Genomic DNA, 23,544 nt, shown 5'->3' with positions numbered 1-23,544 from the left:
CTACTTAAATATACCAACTCCAAGGTCACAATACAGTGGAGAAAGGGCAGTGTTAACCATGATGGCCAAGTGGTTACTTTTACGGAGAGGAACGATGATGTTTTGGGACTTTGTGCTTCTGCACTAATGACATTTTGGTCACCCTGTTTTCAGACTTGATGAAATGGGTTACGATGTTATGAAGGGGAACCCTCTGATAACATCTCTGATCTGAACACTTACTCAACAATCCTTCAAATCTATTGAAAACTGGCTAACAAACAACCAGCTAATCTTAAATCCAAAAAAGACTAAACTTTTACTATTCCTTCCTAAATCCCTCAAACATCTTAAACACTCTTTCTCTATATCATCCCTTAGCATTACTACAATAACAGATGAAGCACATACTAAGCGTCTGGGAGCCATAATAGATGACCAACTGAAATGTGACCTTCATGTGCTCAACTGCATCAAGAAAACCCACTAAAAACTAAGTTTGCTCTACAAAAATAAAACATTCCAACAAATGAGTCTAAAATAATCCTTTATGATGCCTACCTTTCCTACAGCTCTTCTATAATTCAAAAATCCTCACCAGCATACAGACCTCTCTCTAACAAAACTTGGAAATACCTATAATAAAGTGACCAGATTTGCTGCTAACCAAAGCATTAAATCTCACCACTGTCTTTCTCTCAAAACCTTAACCTGGTTAGATTTTCCCCACCATTCGCTTCTCTCTCAACCGCAAATCATTCATTCCATCCTCTACAAGCCCCCCCTTCTGTCCTGATATCTTCTCTCTTGTCTCCTTCTAAACCCCTCCGACGACCCTCAGAAATACTGACCAACATCTATTACTAAGCTACAAGCCAAAAAGAACAATTGGACAAAAGCTATACAGTTACTCACTCTCCCTCTCTTGAAACAAACTTCCACTGGTAATTACAAGTATAAATCACTCCAACAATTTAAAATTGCTCTCAAAAACTTTCTAACTAGGACTTGGACTTGCCAATGTAACACCCTCCTTGAACTTCCTAACCACACTTTTCACCTACCTTAACTACCTTCTCTCACCCTACTACTCATCACCTTCTCTTACTCATCTCCCTTGCAACCTCACCCCTTCTCGCTCTCCTCTCTCATTATTAATCTGTAAACTACAGCCACTCTGGTAAACCTGCTTTACAGATTACCTTCCTCTCCAGAACACTGTATCAAAATCCACAGACTCCCCCATTAGTTTACTCAAAATGTTTTAAATACAACCAATTGTCAAAATGCTCTCATTGTTCTTTATACTCTGCCTATATAAAATTTCCCTTACAACATTTTCTACTGCGGTGTATAATAAAACTAAGTTGTATATAATTTTGTCTTTGTCTAATTGATTTTAATTGTCTATACGATGTCTGCTTTTAAATTGTCTATTTGAACTCAGTTTGAACTAACTGATACATTATTATAACCTTGTGACTCAAATCTTTGTGTATGTTTGATTTCCTATTCTGATTACTGCCTTATTTTTTTCTGTGTATAATTGTGGAGCTTTTCTCCCCGGGCCTCCGCTGCAAAAGGACTTTAGCTCAGTTGGACTATCCTGGTTAACAAATGCCAAAACAAATAAAATAAATAAATAAATACTGTATATTTTTTTATACTAGGGTTCCACCATAGAGGTTTGTTTCTGAATGTATCATTGTGCTTATGACTTATGGGGACAGATGCCTCTGAGCATGTTTTGAGACTGGCATAGAAATTGTCCACAAATGTAGCAGAGTGAGAAATGGAGTCACCAAGGTGAGGTGTATGCTTAAATTTCATCAGGTTATCAGTTGGCTGGGTTAGGTTTGTCTTAGATTAGACTCAAAAGCCAGTAAGGTTTGTGGTAAGTCAGGTTTTAACCTCATAGTGAGTATTACCGAATGTTTGTCAAACCTGACTAGTGATGTAATAACTGTAAATGGTGATATTGCCATTGCTTGGCAATATTAATGAAAACCAAATCCAATATTTTGAACCAAACTGCTGGGACTTTAAGCAGTTGGGTTAATGAAGCCCAGGAATTTCCATGCATATTTATTTGAGATGGCTCAGGATTCCCTGTTAATGAAGGGGCAGCTGAAGTCTCCCACACAAACTGTGCTAGACTTAATAGGGTGGGTTGCCAATTTGTCTAGATATGGTGCATAAGCTGCAGGTGACATGGAAGGCTTAATGTAGTTGGCTATCATATGGTGCAGAGTTTTATTTACTATGAAAAGGATATGGAAAAGTTCAAGGTCATTGTACTGGCTTAATAGCCTGGAGATGAGATGGCTTCTTAGAAATGCAGACACCCCATCATGTCTGATAGGTTATTTGTAGAAATTGACTTTGCCTAAAAAGTACTATGGGGTAAGCAAAAGTGCTGGCTAATGTAAAGACGCCATGAGGAGAGAGGTTCAGCCCATCCTTAGCAAAGCAGAGAGTGCTGTAGATCATCTCCTCCAAGGTTAATAGATATACTGGATCCCCTTAGAATGACACACCCCATGATTTAATAAAATCCATGTAGGCACAGTGCAAAACCTATAAAATGTATCCATGTACAATGCCACAATTCCTGCTCGGCAGCTCTCCATGGATATTAATTATGGGAAGCTGCTGTGAAAGAGCTGAGGAACATGGATATTGAATCAGTGTAGGGGGAGGTGTAGTGGCTACCCATGTCTGTAGATGAGTGTGAGTCTCCCTGTAATTCTTCCCACCACTGTTGTAATGTTGTGAAGTGTGTCAAATGTATAATATGTAACTTTTATGATGTTTTATGTTTTTTTCTTTTCTTTTTTTTTAATTGCATGTTTGTGAGGCATGGCATGGAACACAGCAATGCCAAGCTGTGCTCACGTATAGACAGCTGACACCTGCCAGACATCTAAAAATAGAAACTGGATTTAATTTATTATCATAATTAAATTTTTTTCTTTGTTTTTTTTTTTTTTTTTTTTTTCATTTGCTGTTTGCATGGCATGGAGAACAGAAGAGCCCAATGGAGCTTATACATACATAGCTGACACCTGCCAGACATCTAAAAATAGAAACCAGATGTGATTAATTATTTATTTATAGGTGCATTTAAGTGCATTTGCATGGAACAGAGCGGTGCTCTGCAACTCTAACAGGTAGCCTAGAAGTATACATGAAGGTAAGCCAGTTTTTATAGCATCCAACTAGCCTCATGGGTATTGCTATGGTCTTATGTGTAGTAAGTCCTGTGTTTGAGTCCATAACAGGCAGAATATGTCTGTAAATTAATGTACTATTTTCTTTAATTTCATTAAACAATTGTGAATTTTGGCAATGCTGCACTATGCTAAGTACTGCTCAGTCATGCTAAGCAGTGCATAAACATGCTAATAGCTACCAATGTTTGCGCAGTGCTAAGCTTTGCTAAAAACATGGTTCTGCGAGTTTTCACGCTGCTTGGCTTCACTTAGCTAGTTTGAGTGCTACTAAGTGACATGGTGCTTTTTTGAATGTTGCTCAATGATGTGTAAGGGCAGGAAACAGCTTGTATTAAGCCCAGTAGGCAAGAATTCTGCATCATTCATTGGAGTTCAATCAACTGTTGGTATGGCTGGTGGTGTTGACAAAGGTGTGAATTTTGTGGTGCAGAGGTGTAGTATTCAGGAGTCCAGAGTCATGGTTGGGCTCCTTGTTAAAAAACATGAACGCCAGCTGATGCAGGGTGGATTCCAGCACTCAGAGTGTTTGTGGAGGCCTGGAACCATTTGGCCAGGGAACTCACCAATGTTACTGTTATCCCCCACAGAGGTGAGCAGTCTCATCACCATTATGATGACCTGAAAAGGAGAAAGAGGGGAACCTTTAGTACTTGGCTCCAAGAGGCTAGAGAAAGGAATGCCCCACAAATATGTAAGCAATTTTAATCTGTTTTACCAATATGCAAGCTGATTGTCTGCAAAACTGGTATGCATAATGGTGTGCTTCTTTCCCTACAGTTGCAGTTGAGAGGTTTCACAGTGTTGTGTCCCATGCTGGGCTCCTGACCAGGTTGTTCTGTAAGTATGGATTTAGTATGCTAACTGTAGTGCAATAAGGAAGAAAGTCTAAGCATTTACTGCAATAACATACACAAGAAAAACTGTAGTGCAATAAGTGGGCATGTAGAAATATAATGGAATAAATGGGAAATTAGAGCTGTAGTGCAATACATTAACAACAACAACTGAAATTCAATAAACAATAAACAATACAAATAACCAAAATGTTGTTCAGCAGGATTGTGTTGTCATAACCATGGCAATAGAGCTGTATGCATTATTGATACTAAAATAAAGCTGTTTTAATATATGCAGTATGGTTATATTCCATGCATGTGTGATCTTCTGTCAGTGTAGTCAATTATAACACAGTAATAGTTCTAGAATGCAGAAAGAATGTCCTGTAACTTGCATTGCTCAACTCATAGTATGGTTCAATGTTATCTGCAGCACACTATCAGTCACATATGCTCACATTTTCTCTCTCCCAGGAACAAAAGGTATATGGTAAGGTAGCCCGTGTTATAAGCAGATATTGTATTTAGATTTCACAGAGGTTTAAAATCAATAAGAATAACGAGTTCACCAGCATTGTTGATTCATAAAGAAATCTGTTTACTTCTAGTATGGCTGTATTCCTTGCATGACTGTACTAAGTTGCTACAGTCAATTATTACATTATTTGCAGATGTCCCCTGCAGTCACAGCTATTGGGTTCTATTCCCATGCCTGGCAACTAAGGCATGATGGCTGTCTAGTTTATGAACTGTACATAAACATGCCTCTCAATGGTCACAATTTCTCATACTGTAATTAATATTGCAAATCCGTCTGTCACAGGATTAATACAGAAATGGTTACCAGGAAAGCAAAGTGTTACCAAATTTGCTTACAGAACACCTTGGTAGTTATATAAGTTTATAGGGTGTGCAAGTGTTCTGTCTAGTTGTGTACACCTTTGTTATTGCTTGGCCCATACTGTCCCATGAAACAGCTTGAGAAGTATAAACTGGAACCAGAACAAATAGAGAAACTAGCGATACCACTGCAGTCAGAGCACCAGGTCCAAAGGAGCACACAAATAGAGCTTTAACGCAATTTTTATTTTAAAAGGACAAAAAAGCGTTTTCGCTACTGTTCAAACAGTAGCTTCATCAGAAATACAAACAAGTTGGCGCCAAAGTCCGTTTAAAAAATTTTAATATTGAGTGACGTCACCATTTAAAATGTGGACTTGCGCATTTAATTTAGACTTAATTGTAAAATATATAAAATACAAAAGTGAAACACAAGAGCACAAAATCAAACAACTAAAAACTAAAATTGCAGCATATAACCAGATAGCGTGACAAGTGTTGTCTAAATACTTCCCCTATCCGAAAGTTCAAACGGCACTTTAGTAATCCTAAACTTTTTGCTGTCTAAATTAGCCCTATCAGGCTTCAGTGTTAGAGAAGTGAAAGAACATTGATTCTTGTACTAAAGGACAGTGATGTCTCCCCTAAGGATACTATGAAACTAGGCTAAATAAATTCCAAACCTGTAATTCCCTACTAACAGGGAAGGGGGCTATATTAGGTAAATAAGAATAGTACCGACTATGCTGTTAGATATAATAGCTAAATATATAAATCAATATACAGGAAAATGATCCATCCAAAAAGGTAGTCTCTAAGAGGAAGAGCTTGAGAAGTATGTATGTGCTACATTACCTATTGGAGAGTTGTAGTCACTGTATACAAAACTGACAATACACACCTGTAGAGTTAATATTACCATTATATGTCACTAATGGACTGTTTTTCTCTCTCTCCCCACCCCTTATCTGCATGTATTTAATATTGGTATGTATTATTATGGTTTACTGTTAGTATGCATTGTTAAAATAACCATATTTTGCGAAATGTGTTTTATTATTGTTATGTGTTATTATGCTTTCATATTAAACTATCTTGTTAAATTAACCATTTTGTTGGCCTTATGTGGTTTATTATTCATATGTGTTATTATGCTTTCATATTAACATATGTTGTTAAATTAACCGTGTGGTTGCCCTTATGCTTTAACTGTTACTGGCATGCTGTTAACATACTGACTGTTATGTTATTTCATGTTGTGTCATACATAATATACATTGTTATGTATTTGGATTAATTAATATGATGTGCCATGCTGTTAATACTAACAATGATTTGTTCATAACTAACCTCAATGTATTGCTATACCTCAATTACTACAGCATGTCAAGGTAGCCCAGTTTCAGCTGATACTCCTATCTTGCCTCAACCAGCCATGGCACGGGGTTCCAGCATGTCTGGGACCCATCCTGGTGGTGCCCCCTCTGCTGCCTCTGCAATACCTGCAGCATCATGTAGTACCACTCCATGGGACAGGACCGGGCTCTTTTCTTGGAGTGGTGGCAGAGGGGGAGTTGTCACCCAGGCTGAGCTGCCAGTCTTGGTGCACAGGATAGACCACTATGCCTATGACTGCCTCCTGTACTGGATAGAGGACATGCTGGCCAACCTGGTGGGGCAGCTTCATCCTGGTGTCCAGCCTCCAGCACTGCCACCCCTGGGGTAGTGAAGGAGCAGTGCTGACAGCCCCATGGGTGGGGATGTGAGTCTTGCTGCTGCTGTCTGAAGGCACATGGGACTTGAATTCCACAACACCTTCCCTATCCAAGGTGTTCAGCCCCCCTTATGTGTAAGATGCTACCCCTGCCTGCTGTCTTATCTGTCTTGTCTGTTTGCAAATGCATCCTCACCTACCCAACTTACCTCCCCCACAGTTACCTATTTGTCCCTTCCCCAACATTCCCCTCTCACCTTAAAAAAAAACAATTGGGCACCAGTCCCAAAAAAAAAAAAAAAAAATTGTCCCCTACATAGTTCTCCATTTCACACATGTAATTTGGTTCAACTGAGTTGATAATACAGTTATGTTGTCCTCACCCCTCTCTCTGGGTTTGAGAGTCTAAATTCATCTACAAATTCTATCAAAGTGCACAGTTGTTGCTCTTCAAGACATGGATAGCTATGGTTCTTTCCTACACCCTTCCTGCACATCCCTCCCTGCCTTTCACTATGTTTGTCCCCCTGCTTGCCCCCATTTTACCACTTTCCTATCTCCCCTTTTTTTTCTGTATATTTTTTATCATGGAGCTGCACAATGCTCCAGGTCACTCAGCTTTGCTAAGCTCAGCTAAATAAAGCTATAATGACTATATCTGTCTATAACACTGTATGACACATGTACAAAATAAACACCTCTGCCATGTTTCAAACCTGAGCCTATCACACCTGTAGCACACTGCATTAACCTGCCATGCCACACAACTCTCACTTAAAACTGGTGGTTTAAACAAAACATAGTAATTGCCAATTACAGTCATTATGCATGTTTTAGCAGAACTGTGCAACACGACGCACTGTGCAAACTGAAATAAAAGGTAATGGAAAAAATAGAGTGTACCTTGTGCAATAGTACACCACTAGAAAGCCAAATACATGACAATGGATGTAACTGAGGTCTGTGATAACAGGTAAATGTGCCCTTATATTAGCAACATGTAGAAAGTCACCTGCTAAGGCATTAATACAAAAGTACATGTTCAACTGGGACTCTGGTACAGAAATAAATCCATATAAAGGCATGCACATAGTGAATGATGTAGAAAATGTTTGTCACAGCCTGTATGCATTTACATATATATTGTAAATACACCTACTGTAGCAGAAGTTCAGTTTGTTAAATGCCTTGCATACAGTACATTTTGCCACATACAGTCCTGGGTTCAAATCCAGTGTTGTGTTGCATTTCAATTACATTATTGTGAAGACAGCAATTAATGAATGACACATGCACTCTTTATCCACACAAAGCATTGCAAGTTAAATAACCGCTTTTCAGTGCTGGAAGTCACAGGCCTGCAGGTAGGCATACACTTCACATATCCATATAGCATTACTATATGTCGCCTAGTACTCTGTTATTGGCACAGTTGCCTAACATACTTACCTTAAACAAATGCCTTCACTGAAGTGTAAAAGGTACCCTCAGCCTGGCTCTACCTGTGCAACAAGGCTAACACAGCTGACACAGATACACCTACAGCTTGTTGCCTTTCAAAGTGTTCACACTCTCTGCTTATGTCTATTACCTGCAGCAGCAGCTGCAGCCTGTTATACTCTATATAAAGGTTTCTGCTACAGACCTACCCTCTGTGATGAGATAGTCTCCTCACCCCAGTAATGTCCATCACAACAGCTTATAAAGGGGCCCTGGTCTAGATGAAGGCCTTATATATTGCACAGTGGTTGCATGTCATTGGCTAATGATAGTGCAGTTCTGCTGCTTTGGCTGCAATTAGCATATCAGAGTCACATATTGATTTAAATGCAACTACCCGCTAATGAGAAGCATGTTAAAAATGCAAGCAGCTGGCTATGGGGAAACATTCTGTATGAGACTTTCCTCACACAGAGCATGCTTTTGCAAAACATTACTAGTAGCAAAGTTCAACAGAGGAATACTGAACTCTGCCAGGTATGTAATTGTTTTTTGTGTATAACAGGATGCAGATGGGAGGGTAGAGGTATGAGGAATAGGTATTACAGCAGTAAGCCTGTCTTAGAATTGTGGTAATAACATGTCATTGATATCCTGCTGTCTTTCCCCTACAGGGGACATACAATACTTCAAGGTTGCATTGTCTTTTGTCATTGTGGCACACTGGTGTTGTTGGACTGTCCTTTTATAGTGGTTGTAATAGCACACTGTTATTTGTCTGGCACTGGTCTTATGACATATTATTGGGTAGATGACCTTAGGGGACACACCACAGTAGACTGGAATGTTGGGTGTATGATCATAGAGCAGAATCTCTCACAACACACAGGGAAATACCTCAGTATTGATACTATATCAGGTGTAGCCACATACGGAGTATGTTGTCACACTGCAGGGTATGACATGTGTGACCAAGCAGTGGATAGTGCCAGCCATTTTGTCCTTGCTGTATCTCTAGATAGTGGACATCCATGTATCTGATCCTGTAATGCCTTTCCCTTGTGTTGTCTTTCAGGAATAATGTACCATAGATGACATGAGCCCTTCTCAGATGCAGAGAATGAATACGTGAAGGACTAAGGCAGCATTATTACATCCTGCTATCTAGGGGATGCATAACAGGGAACAGCAGGCTGCATTGTGGGCAGACTGGGATGTGAATGCCAGTGGCCACCAGGACAGGACATATGAGTAGGTGGTATGACCCTGCTTAACAGACATGGTGAATGCTGCATGATGATGGGCAGCTGAAGTAGCCAGGGATCATGCCATCACTGATGGATGGCCTGCAGTAAAAGAACCATTCTCAGCCATTAAGAGATTCCTGGTGAACCTAGGAACACATGACATCTCCCAGGCATCCATTAAACCATACATCATGGAAGTGGGTACCACAGTGTCCACAACAAAGGAGCATGCAGGTAAGCTTACTGTGATCACCACTGTAATACTGTAGCAGTCATTGTGTCAAGATGTACATACTTTTACATGTGCATCAGGTCTATTTGCTTTGTTGAAGGTGGAGGCTAAGCTCAGTTGTACATTCATGCACAGAATGTCACCAATACATCAAGTAACACAGTAGCTACTGTGCAAGTGAGATATATGCATGTATTACCTTGTTGTACTGCAACATGCATTGGTACTGACAGTACCAAATCCTCATTGTCCTGCTCATGGTAAGCTTGATACTGTTTTGTTATGGAAGATTTATATATATATATATATATATATATATATATATATATATATATATATATATATCTATATATATATATATATATATATATATATAGATATATATATATTATTAAAGTTAAAGGCCCTATGTACACTTATGTTTGTGTGAAAACAGAGCAGAATGTCTGTATGTTCCATTCTGGACCATTTACCTAAGGTTCTTAGAGTGGGTAATCACAGGAGTTTAGTTGAACAAACAGAAACTCTTTTGCAGTTATACTTAAGAGCAAATAAGCCTCCTGGCTTACATGAGGCTATTAATCTGACATGCCTTTTAAAAACTGAATGGTTGATGGTACATGCCTTAGGCATTGAAACCTGTAGAAACCTGTATTTGTATATATTTGTTAAGATAGGTTTACTGGGTTTTATGTGTTGGTTTATCAAGTATGGTTTCACATTGAATAACTAAAAGGTTTCACTTGATTTACCAGACGCGCTTGTTATACAGGCCTTGAGCTGAATGTGTATTTTGTTGTAAGGAAGTCTGTTGTACTTGAAAGTGGAGATGAGAAGATGTGAATCTAGTAATGCAGCTGTTGAACCTCATTAGTATGACTCTTGTTGGATTTTCCATACATAATAGTGCAGGTAGTAATGTACTGCTTTTGCCTTGATTTTCACAGGTGACCGGGTGGTCTTAGTCTCTCCCCCACACAACTTGATGTCAGTGTCTCTTCAGGCTGTGATGACGATGGTGACTACAGTGAGGCACAGGTGGGGATGTCAGGGCCTGATGTGGTCACAAAGGTTGACATCCCTCTACTGCCCCCATTGTCACCGCACACAGTCAGTATGCCCATACATACCCAGTCCCCACAGAGCACAGATATTGCACAGTCAGATGGTGGAGACATTGCAAAGGAAAGTGTGGCAACTATGGCTCCAGTAAATGTAGATACTGGCCATAGCCAGAGAGCTTTAGAGGTCCCATACAGTGGATTGCTAGGAGTGCTTGTAGGAGGACTGCTGTCCATCCACCACCTATTGCAGGTGTCACATCATGGGTCACTCAGTGCATGTTTTGGGCCATCATGGAGCCATAGGCATGATCTAAATGGAACATGAGACATTTACTTAGGGTCATGGATGCAGCACTGCCTGACATCCTTAACTTCCTCCACCACATTGAGGACACCCAGGATTGGTTCACTGATGCAGTGGACAGATGGTGGGCTGAGAAAGCATCTGTCTTGGACTGCACATTGTCTGTGCTGGAATGTGTGGTTGGAGTTGGGCATCAGACCCATGGAACCAGGTCAGCAACACCATCTGCTAAACATCTACATGGCTGTGGACAGTTATGCTCCCATAGTGGCAGTACATACATAGCTACAAAGGGGAGTCTACTGTCCACACCATGAAGTGGCAGGCTGTGGGCTTGTGGTCCTGGGTGGTCTCATGTGGGACACTGTCCCAGCAGATAGTAGTCACCATCAGGTACTACACCGCATCCGACCTTGATCATGATGGTGCCAATGCAACTCCTGGGAGAGCCAGTTCTCGTGTTCAGGGCCGGAGATGGTGAACTGTCAACTCTACCATTACTGGCCAACATACACATGTGTAGGGCTAACACTGAGCTTGACTGTGTGCATGCACACACTCACATACCACTGTCACATGCAGATCACCTACAGACACACATGGTACCTCTCCATGGTCCATCTATCCTGCTTCCCTTCCTGACTGGCACACATGTTGTCAACCATTTGGGCCAGCCTAGGCCTCTAGCACCCCAACACAACACTCTGTCTTAGTGATGATACCTGTGCCACAACCTTGTCATCCTTCCCATCAATGCAGGGAATAATGTTATGTGTCTGATGCACAGGGTGACTATATTACTTGACATGTGCACAGGGCAACTATATTACTTGACATGTACTTCTGTAATGCAGTATTGTTTTGCCATGCCACTTGTTGTGGTCACCAACAAATACTGTATGCTGGCATGTGTCATGAGTATGCAACATACTTTTGCGTAGCTTATGTTGTATGATGTTGTACTGGTGGAATTGTTACACAATGACAGATGTGTTTTGGACCTGTGTATGTTTCTGTTCCAGGAGTCTGAGGTGATAACCTAAGGACAAACAGTGGAAATAAAGTGGCACAGGATTGCACAGCATAACAGCAGAAATATGATTTCAGCAAGGTACAGCAATATGCATGCATGGCTCCATAAGTTCATATCTGTATAACAGTCTAACAAGGACAAAGGCGGCAGTCAGTACACTCATGTATTCATAATTTGTGATAAGGTCTGCTTCCCTTGATATGTGGCACCTGGGTTTTCAGAACTTACATACATGCTGTGGTGATGGAGTTGACCCATTTACAAATATCCTGTGTCTGGTTCAGACAGCTGGCCAACATCACTTATGCTTGTCATATTCTGCATCCCATTGTGTAACCTGCACATGATGTGTGTCACCGCAGATGTATGCTTTGTATGCATGGGGGGGGGCCTGTTTCATGTAGGATGTGCTATCTGTGTTATATAGCAGTCTCCCCAGTATGTACTATGTATACCATGTTGATGTTGTTGGTGTGTAGAATACGTGAGACATGTGTTACTCCTGTCATGAAATGAGGGAGGTACACAGTGGGATCTGACACCCCTCCCCGTATGGGGACATACACATACCCTTCAAAGCATTTAGGAGATGGACTACATTTCTACGGACATGGCACGCACTCCATAGGGCATGTTATCTACACTGTGTATTGGTGTACCATGGCACCTGTGTGACTGCTACAGTTGTACAATATACATGTGTGGTTAATGGCAACGGTGCCATTGCACAAAATGATAGGTGTGCTGGCTGCCACATTCAGTATAGCAGTGACAGTCTACCCAAAACCTGCCGGTATAGATGGTACAACAGTGAATCCATTCCCACATCCTAACAACAGTGACCGTCAAAGGGTACAATACTGTGTGTCCATACTTTCATGTGTAATAGCTCAAGGGTGTGCAGTGTGCAACACTACAATATTTTCCCCGGTTAGTAGAACATCAGTCCCAACATGTGATGTATATACTCAGGGGTGAAAAGTTGGCACACAGACCTGGCCATATAGGTTTACACTTAATGTGCCTCAGATCACCATGTCTCTACAGTGGTATGGCAGAAATCATATAGCATAGCTGAGGCTGCAGTCACCAGTAGGTAACATACTCATAACCTCCACATACTCTTCCCCCAGCATGCCAATATCTGAGTGCAATGGGCATTTGTTGATGTACCTTTCCAAGCTGTACTGGCACTTGCACACAACAGCATGGTCCCTCACAAGGTCACTTTATATCTTCAGTATGTGCTCACTGCTGATCATCTGCAATGCATGTCATTGCTGCCTGTGACATATAGACTACTCAGAGGTGATTTGTGCCTTGCATACAGGGCAAAGTGTGACCCTGCTGGAGTGCATATGCTGCCTATCTGTAGGAAGCATAGTAGATGGATAAGCCACTGTAAGGACATTAATCTACTATGTGACATTAGTACTACATGGTTGTGGGAGACATTTGTCTAGTAGATTTAAACACACCTTTGAAAGAGTCCCTGCCTAATAGTACGGAGAGCACTTCAGTGCATCTCAGTACATGCCATCTGCATGATTAGCTGGATGACCCTCATCTCAACACAAGGCTTCTGCCTGAGTTCCTCTAGGACTGGGGCAATATGTGCTGATCCTGTACCCAGGGGTATAAAGATTTCTCTGATTGTGGTGGATGTATTGCCATTATGCTAGTTAGGTTCACATATGTAATGGCTCCATAACATGTTGCAAAATGCTGTAACAGCCTCACACACAAACATGGCCACATTCAGGCTAGTACCACTTCCATTCACTGCATACAGGACACGCCAAGGTACATACATAGTGCAAGTTGGCTGTATGTAGATTAGAACACTTACCTATGTACTGGTATACACTACAGATCACAGTACCCTATGCATGCAACACACCTCGTGTCTGCTAGTACTACCAGTTTAGAACATATAATGCTTGTTGATATCAACAGCCCTTGTTGTGGTAAGTCATTTGTTGGGCCACATCACCCATTACAAATAAAATAATACTAAACCCTACCTTTGGGATACAAAGGTTATCATACATATATGGATATACACACACCAAGTTGGGTGGTGTGACATTAGAACCACTACTTATCTAGCTTTCTACACTATAGCTCACAGTACTTATCGCATGTGCCATGGCTTTTGTCTGATATTAGACTGTTAGCCAGCAGTCTTAAGGTGGATGACATCATCAGGCCATGTAGAGGAGGGCAGTTTGGATGCCAGCAGCTAGTTACAGGGCCAAAAAGAGTATAACCATTGCAGGTGGATACCCCATGATAGCATGTATGGTGTGCTGCAAGGGGTTATATATACACATACAGTCACACACTAAATTGGCCCATTTCAGGTGGATAGCCCATGAAGGCATGTGCATTGTATTGCAGGAAGATATAAATACACACACAGTCACACACGAAGTTGGCTGGAGTAAGATTATATATACACACACACAGTCACACACCAAGTTGGCCCATTGCAGGTGGAGAGCCCATGAGGACATGTCCATTGTGTTGCAGATGGATATATACACTTACACAGTCACACACACACACACACACACACACACACACACACACACACACACACACACACACACACACACACACACACACACACACACCAAGTTGGCTGAAGTGAGATTAGAACTCCTACCATTCTAGTCTTATACACTATAACTCACAGTGCGTATTTCATGGGCCACAGGTTACATCTGTTGTATATGTGATTGCAGGCACAGTACTTGTGGATTACACAAACTAGGCTTGTGTTGCACAGCATGTATGGCCTGCAGAGTGATATTGCTTCATACTGTTATCTGCATCTAGTGTCCTAGCAGTGAGATAACTGTTATTATCCTTGGTATGTGTGTACATTTACCAATATGGCCATATGTGGCTGATTGCAGTTAGGCAAACCTGTGGCCATGGGCATTGTGTCCTGTCCATGCATGCGTTGACAACATTACATCACCTGCTCATCTGTGTCTGACTACATGTTGACATCCAGCAGGCATGGGGGTCTGTAGGTGAGTGAATTATGTACTGTTATCCCCTTAGTTTGGTTCCTTTGAGCAACTGTATGGATGTGTGAGTCCAGATTTACTAACCATTAATAGGGTATGTGAGACAATACATTTCCACACATATATCTGTCTATAACAGGGATGAATCTACAAATGTAGCTCTGTGTGTCTGTGTGTGTCCGTGTGTGTGTGTGTGTGTGTGTGTGTGTGTGTGTGTGTGTGTGTGTGTGTGTGTGTGTGTGTGTGTGTGTGTGTATGATATGTATATGTATTACGTAGATATATGTGGAGACTCACTGTATCATTGTATTGTATATAGCTATATATATTGGTATATATCTGTTTTGACAGTACATAGCAATAGATACACTAATCATGGAGAGAGATAGGAACAGATGGATATGGATGCATATATGTCTGTATGCACAGATGTACTTACACATTGCAGAACAGTTTGATGAGGAGGCAAAAGAATTATGCTCATTTTAGCTAAGTGTAAGAACATGCCCAGTGGGAGTGTCAGTGCTAAAAGATGACTCCAGGCAGGACCTACCTGTACTCCATTCTGGAATTTTGTGTATTGCAGACATTGCTAGATGCACCAGTGTCTGCAGTACTGCACCTCCCTCAAATTGTCTATGGCATTCTGCAGCTGTCTACTCTACTTAATATATGACTGAGGGTCATGGTTCATACTGTTACCCCACAGACAGATTAGATACCTCTCACTGTACACATTTTGGCACAATGTCCAGAAGTTTGCCTCACATTTCTGGTTTGTTCCTCATACATTTGTGGTGTTCTGGTAAATTATTGTATATTGAAGTCACTGAATAATACTAACTACAGACAAACATTTGAGTGTCGAACTTTACTGTATATCCTTCAGCTATTCTGTAATAATGCAACTTGATTTCATACTAGCAACTTTCTAGATTAATCAGAACAATCTGTACTGTCTTTCTCTATTTTTGGGCCTTTGTCCCCCCAATCTTCCTGGCTTGGTCCAGATTTTTTGCACTAACTGATTGAGAGGTATGGCAGTGTGTGAAAACACCATCATACTCATACCTTACATTCAAAAGCTGTGCATACTTCCAGATTCCAACCATCAGCACTATTACCCATATTAACATCCCTAGCCCACTGAGCAACACAGGCTGCCAGGAGATGTGCCCTTTATCACACAATCAACAGCATACATATGTACATTGTTATCCCTGCATTACGTGAGACATACACTGTGTAATCGGGTTCTATGTCACAGCCCTGAGATTGCCTGGTCTGCTGATATAACATTGCTGACTTACTGATGTTCTTCGTGTTTCACTGTTACAGTCATTACATTTGGGTAATCTGCTGGAAGGTTTCCCTCAGTCGGCCTGAAGTCCAAAGTCTTGGGTCCTGTGTCAGTTGCTGTCTCCTCTTCCATGACGTCAGGTCATCAGGGGTATAAAACATGCAGCCAATGTCATTTTCTTTAGTCTTTCTTGCCATGCGGTGCCCGAAGCAAAAGCATTTTGCAAGTGCCGGTTGGCTGACTTCTGAAATATTCGAATTTGAGTTTCAGAACTGACGTCTTCACTAAAGCTAAGTACCCCACTGGGGAAACTTTTTTCTTGCTTTTTGCCAATGTCAGAAAAAAATAATAATTTTATTACTTGTGGGAAGCAAATACCTCATAAGGATTTCCATTTATACTGTATTCCTTGCCTACGCCCTGATCACAACATGCTTGGCTGTCAGTTTTGTGCTAGATTTAACCAATGCACTATTAAGCGTCAGTATATTTTTGCATCAAAGTATTTTGGAAACAGATTTAACTACCCAGAAATGTTGGATAGCAATCTGACTACCGGAGTACATAAAAAATGCAAAGAAAAGGACAGAGAAAGGCAGTTGAGATCCAAAACCGATGATGAAGCTTCTCCTAAGTCAGTCGCTGGTTTGCCAGTACTAAGTGAGGTGCTTTTGCAGCCCCTGATACCCGCTACCTTTCAGTTGCAGGTCTCTACCGACACCCATGTGGAGTCTGGCATGCCACAAGATACTCAAGGTATTGGACCGATGGATGTATCTCCCTCAGATGGATCCAGAGCTGCTGAGCAGGCACCAGCTTCTGAGGGTATATTCAGACCTCAACATTTGTATATCAAACCGATGATAGCTGCAAAACCAAAGACAAAAGCAACTTCTAAAACTAAAAAAACGATGCATGAGCCACATGCACAGGCCTCTATGCCTAAAAAACAGATGATCAAAATGGCTGAAGACCTTATTACCTTGATCAGGGGTACCCATCCCCCTCCAGATAAGAGGCCTAGGCAAGACACTGATTATGAATCTTCAGATCAGGTTTCTATTTCTTCTGATTCCTCTTCTGATCAGGAATTATCTATACCTCCCCATGAGGATTCTGATGCTGAGGAGTCTATTCCATCTGCATCACCTCCTGAAGATTACTCATTTGGAGAAACCTTGCATACTTTGAGGGAGCATTTTCACTGGGAGAGTCAAGACTTTTCAGAATCAAAAAAGAGGCTCAGGGATTTCCTTCTTCTCCCTCAGCACAGGCCTTTAGCCATTCCGCCTGTCTTAGACATTGTGGATGATGTGTTTCTGGAGTCAAGCTTGACCCCTGACTACTTACCTCTGGCTCCCAGTAAGCCTGACAGATATTACAGGGTCCCTGACTCACAGAAATTTTTATTTAGAAACCCTGCTGTGGATCCTGAAACTATTTCACAGGGTCCAAAGGGAGTTAAGGCCTCAACAGCAAAAAATCCTACCCCCTTTGACAGAGATTCAAGGTCAGTGGACAGATGGTGAAAAAAGGTTTATACATCTGCAACCTTGGCAATCAGGGCCTTAAACTGTCAAATTCATATGCTTAAGTACCAACAACATGTTATGGGATTGCTGAAACAGAAAATGATGTTGATTTCAGATGTGCAGAAAATAAAGAATTGCAGCTGAACAAGTTGGAAAGCATACTTTGCAATGTGGTTTAGATTCCTTGGTAAGTGTACACAACTGTACTTTACAGCATTTGTATGGGAACATGGGAATACTTATGTGTTGGGGTGGGGGAAGAGCAGTGCATGATCTGCTGGCATAGACAGTAGTGCAAATATCATGTGACCCCACTGTTTAACATCTGCTTTGACAGCTGTAATGAATATTACAACCATGAGGCCTAGTGAATATTACAGAACACATACCATTGGACTGGGTATCTGTAGTCCCATGTGGAAGTTACAGCTCCCTAAATAGTCCACTATATTCCCCTGCATACATGCAGCAGGTCCATCATATGATACCATATTATAGTTCGCCTTACATGTGATGTGTAGGTGAGTGACTTACCTTTTGATTGCAGCAATTGACAGAACTGTAGTTCAGGGCTGACTCTGTCTGATGTACTCAGTACACAGCCAATATATGGTTAGGTACAGGTTCTGTGGTTTGCCTGGCATCATTTTTAATATATGTATGTGAATTGAAGTAAAGTGTCAGTCCCTAGGGCCCTAGGTTGTTAGTGCATGTGTTATGTGCTGTCTCTTAGCCAAAGCCAGGATATACTGGACATGCCTACGTTGGCCTACAAGAACATCATCAGGGGGTTCCTCCTCTGAGTATACCATGATATACCATGGGCTGATGATCATACATTCTAAATTCATGCACTATGACTGGTCTGACAATCGCACATTCTGAACTCATGCACCATGGTCTGATGATCTCACCATCTGAACTCATGTACCCATGGGCCAATGATCACACATTCTGAGCTCATATACCATGGGCTGATTATCATACATTCTGAGCTCATGTACCATGGGCTGATGATCGCACATTATGAGCTCATGTATCATGGGCTGATGATCACACATTATGAGCTCACATACCATGGGCTGATGATCACACATTCTAAACTCATGTATCATCGGCTGATGATCACATATTCAGGACACATGTACTATGGGCTGACGATCACACATTCTGAGCTCATGTACCATCGGCTGATGATCACATATTCTAAGCTCATTCAACATGCACTGATGATCACATATTCTAAACTCATGTACCATTGGCTGATCATCATATATTCTGGGCTCATGTACCATGGGCTGATGATCTCTCTTTCTGAACCCATTTTCCATGGGTACCTCCAGCAGTCTCTAAATGGTGGGTGCTTTGTCTGAGTTTTACAAGTTGTTGTGTAAATATTACTATCTTAAACAAAGACACCAGAATGTCTGAGACAATTAGGCCTCCTAGCTGGATACCTGACATGATTTTCTTTCTGGATAACTTAAGTGGGCGTAATTAATAAAAAAAATTTCTTCTGTACTTAGATTTCATCATTCTGTCCAAACACCAGAGCTGATAAGCACATCATCTCTAAAATTCTAAAATTAAAAAAATGTTTGCTTAAAACAATTACTTGTTAATATTTGTAACACTGCTTAAAGTGAGTGTCATCTGTCTCACTGCCCACACTCAACCATGTTTGCTAAACCTCTCAATACCTCTGTCCATAACCCCAATAATAAACATTATGGTACCAAACACCTTCTTGTCCCTAACAGAACTACCATTTAGATAAACCATTCCTGAGAGTTACTGGAATTTTCTTCTTTTTAGCTTAACAAAACAGAAAAAAAAATGTTTCCTTTTTTGAATGGTTTACTGGATCAATGAAGTGGCTTTCCAATGCAAGGTAACTTGAACTGCTTTGTTGGCATAAGTGTGACTGTTTTGCTAGATTAAATATGTCTCAGCAATTTGTGTGCTTGTGTAGTAATAACCACATATATACCTATCCCTTGAGATGCCCCACTCTATGACATATATCTATAGAAAAGTAGAATTTAGGCAGAATAAGCATTTCATTAGCTTTAATTGTCACTATTTGAATCTTTGTGGTAACATTAGCTGGTGAGGAAAATGTATTTAGGTTGACATTTTAACATAAGAGGCATAGAATTGTCTGGAGTAAAGTTACCTTTCCATGGTTTGAAAATGTGTTTTAAAAGTGGGATAACAGGGTGAGGTGTGGTGTATTAAGGGAAGTTGGGAATTCATATCATTCAAGTTATCACACCAACAGCACTACTAGATAGGGGCCAAGGGTACTAGCTGCTAGTACAAGGGTCTAGGGAACTACTAAAGGGGCGGTGAATACTGCACAACATGGCTGGGCTAATATATGCCTTCGGGCAGATAGCTCAGTACCAACCTATGAACCAACCTAAGCAGTGTATTGCAAATCTTGAAGTTTTGTGTGGTGATTTGGATGGAAAGGGTAAGTTATCAGACCAGTCATAAGTAGCAGGAGTGAAGTATGCATTGTAAATTAGTTTTCTTATGTGTCTTGCTGATTTACAAGTGCGTATAGAAGTAATGAGATGGTGAAATACTTTAAATGTGATCATAAAGACAATGCTATTATATGAGTTTTCTTTTAGGGTATATAGCATTATGAAATTATATTGAACATTCTGGATTAATTTTAATGGATTAGAATTAATTTAAGTTACTTTTGATTTTAAAAGTAGAGGCCTAATATAGTTGTGAAGCAATGCAATAGAAAGAATGCAAAGATGTTCTCTCAATATGCAGTTTCTAAATCAAATTCCAGCCAACTTCTCATAACCTCTTAGCTTCAAAAGTAACACAAATCTCCTAAGTCATACTCTAACCTCATTTATTTATTTATTTAGAAATGGGTAGAAGAAACAAATGCATGATAAGTTGAAAAAGAAAAAAAATATTGAGAATGGGGAAATGAACAAATCCATATTCCTGCCTTGATTTGTAATATCTGAAGCAATATTATTTTTCAGTATTTAATTTATTTGTATTGATTTATTTATTCATATTATTTCACTCAATTTTAGGGATTTACTTAGCCTTTTTTGGTGTTCTTATATATGATCTAGCTTTTGTATGGTGTTTGTGTTATGGACATATCTTGCAACCTGGAAACATTAAAAATCTGGACAAAGCCCATGAAAAATAGGCACAAATCTGTATGCTGATTAACATAAGATTTGCATACATCATTATGTAACCCCACCCACCCCAATGGAATCATGGGATACTGACATTAAAACATAAACTGAAGAACAGATATTTAAAACACTGATACTATTTCTGAAACACTAAACATATAATAAGACTCACTGGCAATTTGAAAGCTTAATGGGGAGGGACCACTGTCTCCATGAAAGGCAACACAAAGTTAAAAAACTTCACTTCACTTCATTAGTATTACTGGAAAGGTATAACTGCCTATGTCAACAAACAATGTACTCATGTCCATGAGGTCATGAAGAGCCAGATTTTATTAAACAACTAAACAAAAGAAATAGCACATGGTCCCTGACACAGACAAAGGGGAAGCATGGAGGCACTACAGATGTGTGATCTTCTACTGAACCTCCCCGATTTTCAACATTTTCATCTAAAATTATTAATACAAATCTCTACTGACAATCTCATAATATGAGGACATACTTTTCATCCACAAGTTAAAAAATGAACTTCTGCACCAAGAAAATGAGAGTTCACCCTCGCAGTATAAAATTACTTATATTAACAGTTTAACATTTTTACCATCTTAATGAATGAGTGCCCATTCCATTAAGTATGTTAAAGCCAAAATATATATTTTATAGCCAGATATAGGCAGACTCGCAACCTTCAATTTTTCTGGTGTATACATACCAAACCAACTTTTTTAGTATTCCTGATACATACAAAAAGGAACTGAAAGCAGAATTTAATTTTGTAAAGGCATACTCCTAACATTTCAGTATTACTGATATACTGATATTAAAACAAATGAACCCAGGTCAAAGTTTAATCTTGTAAATGCTATGTCAGACTTCTAACATTTCAGTAAAAAATAAACTAAAGCTCATAAGAAACACTAAAGTGTCTGGACTGCTATGGGAAAGGAAAAGCAAAGTAATGATTGCATGCCAGTGAGCGTCACATCAGTGGTTGTGTACATGAGAAGCACTGATTCTACATTTGCTATAAAAGCCTACATCTCGTCCATAAATACTTCTCATAATTTACTTCCTGAATGATCACAAAAAAGGAAGCAATTTAAAGCTTTCATAAACTGTAGTTATAAAAGCATCTTTATTTTCAGCATTGTAGTTTTCACTACTAAATCCACATTATCAGTTTAGATGCAGCTCATTAATAAATCTGCATTCACAAATGCCAGCAATTACTCCGTTTTGCATCCTGTGTTGGGACTCCTATTCCCCAAATAGTGATTGTCTAACAACATTTGATATGCAGTAGAGAATTACTGTCTTCATTTATGTTTCATCACTGCACGTCTTCCTTAATTTCCGGAATACACGTTTCATAAGTGTAAGTAACATACTGCTAGTGCATGGAGTCACTGTTGACAATCACTTATTCTTTAACTGTTACATTTCATGGATATCTGTATAGTGCTAACGGTAATGTGGGGGCAAAACTATACTAGGTAGGCTTCATCTGATTACCATAATGTTTTGCAGAAGGTTCAGTATCAGCAGCTGTGTGTTGTTTTATAAGCTTTTTCTTAGTTGTTTTTTTTTTATAAGTGAAATTAAAACCTTTAGTGCAGGGAATGATTTATATCACAAGGCATAAGTAAGGCATATAAAATATACATGTAAACAAAAACCTGAAATATAGCTCTCAACTGTCCAAAATTGTGCAGAATGTTCAGTTTTTTGCCTTTTATTTTTGATCTGTTCCTCATAAAACTTCTGTATTTTTTGACAAATTACTGTGGACTGAAGTCACTAAATAATGACATTCATTTTAGTTTCAGACTTCCAATCTTTCAGAAAATGTATGCTGATTGCTGATGCATAGGATTTTACTCTAGCAACTTCTTAAGTTTATAAGGGTGACATTTAAAATCTATCCCTGATTTTGGGTCTTTGTTCCTTCATTGGTTTCTACTATGGATCACCAAACTACATGGTCCCTATAACCACAAATGCCAAAAAATAATGCCTGAATCAAGTGACAAAGTTAACGTTAAGCATTTCTTGCAAAGGGTCAAGCCTTCCTGCATTGCCCAATAATTCCCTGATGTTATATAAATGAATTTTATGGTTGCACCAACTTGAAGAAGAAAGAAATATCCCAAAAAAGGGAGTCATTGCCAGCACACACTTAGAAACAGCATGCTAGCAATAATTTCCTGTAGAAAACAATGATCAGTGTTATGTTCTTCTGAATACTTTTCTCCAGGCAACTGATGTAAGGAGTGTTTATACAAGAGTGTATGTTTGCCACCTTAAATAAAACCCGTATCATCCTTCCCATTAACAGGTCAGTGTCATAAATGTTGTGAATATAAGACACAACTTCAGCAAAAGTGAAACACGGTACATATGGTACTTACTTGTTTGTCTAATTTTATTCTTATCAGCAAACAAACAAACTGTTATGTACTTCCCTACTACTAAGATGCATGTCCGCAACCTTTTTTTAAATTTAAAACAAGTAGGAAAGAAGTTAGGAACTCAGTCTTTTTACCTGGAGGTGGAGCTGGGGGCAG

Source organism: Protopterus annectens, chromosome 3.part0 (assembly GCF_019279795.1).
Source record: "Protopterus annectens isolate FY-2018-M chromosome 3.part0, PAN1.0, whole genome shotgun sequence".
Classification (NCBI taxonomy): domain Eukaryota; kingdom Metazoa; phylum Chordata; order Ceratodontiformes; family Protopteridae; genus Protopterus; species Protopterus annectens.
Note: the sequence above shows the minus strand (reverse complement) of the source record.